General features: G+C 42.8%; 1 protein-coding gene across 2 annotated transcripts in view; it reads right to left on the bottom strand.

Moving 5' to 3' along the window:
• Positions 1-207: 207 nt before the first annotated feature.
• The window catches only part of LOC121333697 (protein kinase C-binding protein NELL1-like), a 52714-nt gene continuing 46921 nt past the window's right edge, over positions 208-6000 (bottom strand). The window contains exons 6-8 of one of the 2 annotated variants that reach the window (XM_041400283.1): positions 5251-5413; positions 3674-3831; positions 208-565 (exon numbers count right to left, since the gene is read on the bottom strand). The gene's annotated coding sequence lies outside the window, so the exon portion shown is untranslated. The remainder of the gene's footprint in view (positions 566-3673; positions 3832-5250; positions 5414-6000) is intronic. The other variant, XM_041400281.1, reaches the window with a different exon arrangement.

The following is a 6000-nucleotide window of genomic DNA, read 5'->3' as shown; positions in this document are numbered from 1 at the left end:
CCTAGGATTACCAAAACATGAAATTTCCATAAGATGATAGCTCTATAACCAGAGTATGTGGGTCACGTCTTCTCCTTGGCTCTCTCTGTTGCATAAATACAAACCAGTAGGGAACATTGTATGTTCAAGGTGATTTTTTGTCTTCTCATTTAATTGGCAGCATACATGGTGTCTATGCAGACATGGAAACAACAGCACTACTAAACCTCAGCAGGAAAGAGACTGTTTTATTTTGTGGTGTTGGGCAGTCAATGGGACAATTCAAAATTACATTTATTTGTGGATGCTTGTTCTTCAACAAACAGGTAACTGCAGTATTTCAGGTATTTCCACCCAGCACAAACTCCTCACACATACAAATCTCATCTGGCTGGAGGCTTCACTGCGAAGGCAGCATAACTTCATGGATTTTACAGCAACATTCCATGCCGACAGGTAGGTTGCTGGGAGCTGAGCATAACTTCTGATCTCCTGCTGACCAGGTAGGTGCAGGTAGGTGTTTAGTCTCAGCTTCTTCCCTTCACAAGTGCATGCATGGCTCCCCTGGGTATTTCATTATGGAGTTCTAGGAAAAAAAAAAAAAAAAAAAAAAGCATGCCAGAGAAAAGCAGAACATTTATAATTTAAGAATAAATAATAAAGTTGCTGGAGGGTATAAAAAAAAACATGAAAGTTATTAACTACGGTGGTAATGTCTATTTAAAATGGTAATGAAAAGCATTCTGCTCTGAAAGAAAACTATTAAATAAAGACTCAAATAACATTTTCAATCAGACCAACACCACTGCTATTACCTAACTTGCCCAGAGTTTACCTGAGGACCTGGTATTTTGCACTCTAGCAGACTCAAAGTTCATGGACACCATATGATTCTCTGCTCTGACCATTGGTTTTGACAGAGTCACACCAGAATAAAATTTTTCTAAAAGGATGAGCAAAGCTATTAAACATAGAGTGGGGACTGAAACTGGGAGCTGATGGTGTTTTATAAAATGGTTCTGTACTGGTTGCAGTGGCTTCAGTACTTGTTTTAACACTGTTAGAAGGGAGCAGGATCTGGTCTTTTGCCCTGGGTTTTGTTGCAGGGCAACACCAAGTATGGGTTTATTCATCCTCTCAGGGCATCAAAGAAGTGCAGCACCACTATTTGTTGTCTTTACCATGGTTTTGCCTCTAATTTTACATGCATGGTTGGTGTGGGGTGGTGCCTTGTCCCATTCCTGTCCCGTGCTGCCCCAGTTCTTTGTGTGGGACAGTCATGGGGGTTTGCTGGTGCTTATGGTCTCCTTCATTTTTTTCAACAGGTTAAAGCCAAGTGGAAGCATCTTTATATGTGTATTAGTATCTGGACTGAAGCTGGGTCATCTTGGGCTTCTGCATTTTGTTGTCTCCCTGTTCTGAGTAAGTCCAGCAGGATGCAGGTTACGAAAAAGAAAGGAGGGAAAAGGTGCAAAGGGAGGTCTTTTGGCTTCAGCTAGTTCTGGGCATTTGGAACAGGACATTTGGGCTTGGCATTGTCTGATTTTCCCCCTACAACCCAGTCTCGCTCCTCTCTTGCAGTAATTTGGATTATGATCTTTTTTCCCCCATCCAATCACCTCACTGTTTTGGCTTTTCGTTTTTGTGGGGTTTTTTGTTTGTTTTGGTGGGTTTTTTTAATTGATTTCTTTTTCTTATGAAAGCTGGGACAATTTGTCTCAAATACTTGAAGCAAAGATTAATCCAGTTTTTAAGAACTCACAGGGGTCTGTTTCTAAGAAACACGGGGGGGGGCATGTGTTTTCACAGGACAGAAAGTCTCCAAGCAGATGTTGCTGCTCCTCCAGAAATGCGCATGGATATTGAGAAGTGCATTCTCTTTGTAGCTTCCTCCTAAAAAGCAACTGCTAAGTAAGGTGCCCTTAACTGTAGGCTTTTAGTAGCCAAAACCATGAAGTGGAAAGTGGGGAGCTGAAGGATCTCAGACAACGAGCTCCAGGAGCCCAGAGAAGGAGGGCACTGTGGTGAGAGGAGATGGATGACATCAGAGTCCTGCTGGAACCCAGACTCTGCTAAAACTGCATGCGATGTAAGGAGATGGAAGACACTTTCTATCAACTTCATAACAGTTTTCTAAGGAAAAGCAGCTGCCTCTTGCCCTTCCCTCCTGAAATAAAACAGATCTGCTTCCTGTTTTGCATTGTTGACATTAGGTTTTTGTTAAATGGTGCTGTCTGTTGGAGGAAGTAGAGGGGGAGATGCAGGGGAGTCACCATTCTCACTCTTCATGTGCTCCTCTCAGAGGGTACTTCCTGAAAGCTGCATCCAGGGCAAGTATGTGATGCAAAACTTCTAGTGGGTTCATCCCATTCCAACTCCTTCCAGCTGACACTTGATCTGGAGAGCCTCTGAAAGCAGCTGAGATGTTACAGTTCAGCAGAAACTGACCTTGGGCCACCCCAAGGGATATAACTGCTAGCTCTGTACCCTCAAATGGTCCCAAGGAGTCAAGTGGAGGATGGCAAATTATAGTAGGGCTTAATTTTTGACCCCCAGGAGAGCCTGAAGGTCTTTTCGGGTATCAGGATGATCTCAGTGGATGCCCTAAAGCACATTTGGTCACCAAGTAACTTCAAGAGACACTGTGGGTTCATAGGGACATCTCAGAGGTCTTCTGAGAAAGAAAAACAGCACAGGATGGGCCTGAGCTGATCTGCAGAGTTAGACTTGGTGCATGGACATCTGGAACTGACCTCTAGGAGCTAATATGGCAACCCCAAAATAACATGCACAGCATGCGTGTTTGGGGGCAGAAGAAGTCAACAGTTAGGACATGGGCATCATCTGTGGTTGCTAATTAGCACAGAGAGTTACTTGAGATCACAATTAATAGATGGAGTTACTAGAGGTCACCTTTACTCCAAAATTTTGACTCATGGTCATCTGAGATCACTAATCATCACATAAAGTTATTAGAGAGCAACATTATCCCAAAATTTCAGCTTGTGGTCATCCAAGACCAACCAGCCACTGGCTTTTTGGGGTATCAGCTGAGGTCACCAAATTAACAGAAATTTAATTATTAATTAATAATTTAATAATTAATTAATCTTGTTTATAACAACAAGAGTCTCTGCTGAGCGTTGTTCAAAGACATAAAGGAGAATTACTGCTGGGGACAGTGTCAAACACATGATTATAAAACCAGAAAACTTATTTTATACCATGGTTATTAATTTCAAAAATCACAGACATGTTCACTATTTCTACAGCTGCTCCCATCCACCACTTCCATTAGGCTATCCTTTCCAGTCATCCAACACTATTTTAACACTGTATTTTCAACTGCAATGTGATGTGAAAGCAAATGCCTGATTTTTTTCCTAAAAAGATAAAGGCAGAAAAAGGCCCTGCCTATAAGATAGGAATTAATTTTTATAATCTAAGGGAGAATTATTTTTCCCAACCATCTACCTTCTTAACCATGCTCTGTTTAACAAAATGTGCTTCCTAAACTTTATTGTCTCCTGTGCTCTAAGAACACAAGACACTACACAGGTGTCATAGGTGGCTGGATTTTAAGCAGGGGAAAACATGGCAGATATCTGCCATCTATACAATACTACATGCAGAGCTCTTCTCTCTAGCACAGAATTCAAAACACATTTTTCAACCATAACAAAGAAAGCCATACCTTGCTGTGTTCAAATCTTCTTGTCTTTAGCCAGGGTTTAGCAGATACATTGGAGATGATTCAATTTTAGTGAAACTGTGCAGGGATGCAGAGCAAACAGGAGCCCTCTTCACTGCCTCAAGGCAGAAATGGATGCAGCAATGAGAATAAAGGTCTGTCTGGAAAGACAAAATTGTTTGATCAGATCAAAAACATTTTTCGGGAGAAAACTCATAAACCAGGGAACAAAATAAAAAAAAATCCTTTTTTAATCATCCAAAATGAGCTGAGTTCTGCTTGGACTTTATAAGGAAGGAGAAAGTTGCTAACACTGCAACCAAGACAATAGGTATGAGTCTTCACACCTACAGTTGACCACAGCATGTTCATTTGTGTCAGCTGAGACACAGACAGGCTCCAGCCTACAAACTGCAAATCCCATAAGGAGCTGCTGCTTAAGCTAGTTTAGTGCTGAATTAACTAATTGTAGGCGGTAAGTAACTAATGAAGTAATGCAATGATTTAAATCACATTTAAAGTCACAGCTGCTCTCGTATTGGGCAGATCAGAGTACACCAATTCAGTGATTCTGGATTTGTATCTTTGGCATCCTCAGTCATGAGGATAACCTGACTCTTTAGATGGTGACATCCTCTACTTGCCAACCCACAGCCCTTCCAGTGAAATCCTGCTGTACAGTAGCAAAATTTGACATCCCAGTGAGAACACAGCCGCTCACAGACACAAGGTTTAATTCTCATCCAATAAATAGATTCTACCTTCCACTTGCCCTCTATTTCATTCACAGCTTCCTTCTTTCTGCACTGTTCCCCAGCTTCTTTCCTTGGAAGCCAAGCTCCTCCACTTCCTCTTCTACTTTGGGCCAGCACATTCATGCAGTGGGAACAGGGGCCTAGATATGTTAAAAAAATTCCCCCCAAAGGAGGGAGTTATCTGCTGGTGCTGTGCTGATGAAGGGCTGTGGCTGATAGAATTGTAGTGCTTAAATAAAAGCAGAAAAGGCATGGAACCATGTGCCATGGGGAACTGGGCTGCTTCACAGAAATAAAGGAAAGGATGAATAGGTGAGACAGTCTCTCATCACTAGACAAGACTTCACATATAGGCCTTCCTCTTGCCTCCCAGCAATGACACTGGCTTTCTTTCATAGCAATCCATGCATTTCAAAGGGCCAATAGCATAAAAGGATTCCAAAAATAGGTTAAAGCCTGAAACCAAAAAGCAGCTGTTTCATTAGCAACAAGAGAAGCAGAAGGGGAAAGAATTGTAGGACAGAGCTCCCTAAGTGTGCCAAATTACTTGCATTTGATGTATTTTATGCTATCTAACAGACATTTTTCTAGAATCAGGACACATTTCAGAAGTACAGTAACTGATATAGCTACAACCTGCTGTATGTGCTCTTTTCTCCTTACACCAAGAAGGATTACTGAGAATCAGAGTCCTGGGAAATGAAACATATCAGCACTCCCTGTTACAGGACATCCTACAGGATCATCTTGCACTGGAACAGGAAGCTTGCATCACTGCTGTGTTCTGATGTAACAGCTAGACACATACTCTGAACTTGTGCTTACAAAGTATCAGTGTCACAAGGTGGATCCTCTGCGACCTACACATCCCTGGACTACATTTCCTGTAGAGAAGAAATCCTGTCCATGAAGATGAACATTCACGCTTTATCCAAATCCTTTGCAATTCATCACAGGCCAGGTTCATCCTCTATCTTGGAATGACAGCCTGGAAACAAAATGCAAATGGTGAGCAGAACAAAGAGTGATTCAGTGTCCTCAGTCCAGCCAGGACTCACTGTGTTAGGTGGCAAGAGGAGATACAGAAACCCATCCTGTGTGTGTAAGTACACAGATATTCCAGTTTAGAACAGGTACTGGATTCAGACTGAGTTTAGGGATGGCAGATCTCAGAGCTCTAAAAATGTTGGTGTTAAAGTGGTAGGTGCTGCTGCCTATCCCTGGTCGAAGGGCAAGCTGAGTGAACATTCAGGCAACACAGTCAAACCTCCACTCAAGACTCACTCTATTGCTCAGCTGGCTCAGCAATAGAGGCAAGAAAGGCTCTTTTGCAAGGGTTTATTCCAGCAGGGTAACACAGTCGCTGGAGGACAAACCCAGGGAAAGAGGATGAACCACGTGGAGCAAGCAGCTTATAAAGGGGAAGGGTGGGAGGCAGAAGTAAGGGCTGGGCAGAGGGGCCTGGCCACCAGGGGGAGGGGGGTGGCCACCAGGGGTGCCAAGCCAGGGACAGCAGAAACCAGAGGAAGTTGTGACACCAAGTCTATGGGGGAGTCTGTTTTTCCCTTTGGGAGG

Source organism: Onychostruthus taczanowskii, unplaced genomic scaffold (genome assembly GCF_017590055.1).
Source record: "Onychostruthus taczanowskii isolate IOZ18803 unplaced genomic scaffold, ASM1759005v1 scaffold177, whole genome shotgun sequence".
Lineage (NCBI taxonomy): Eukaryota > Metazoa > Chordata > Aves > Passeriformes > Passeridae > Onychostruthus > Onychostruthus taczanowskii.
The sequence above is the reverse complement of the archived record's forward strand: the minus strand, read 5'-3'. Positions and strand labels throughout refer to the sequence as shown.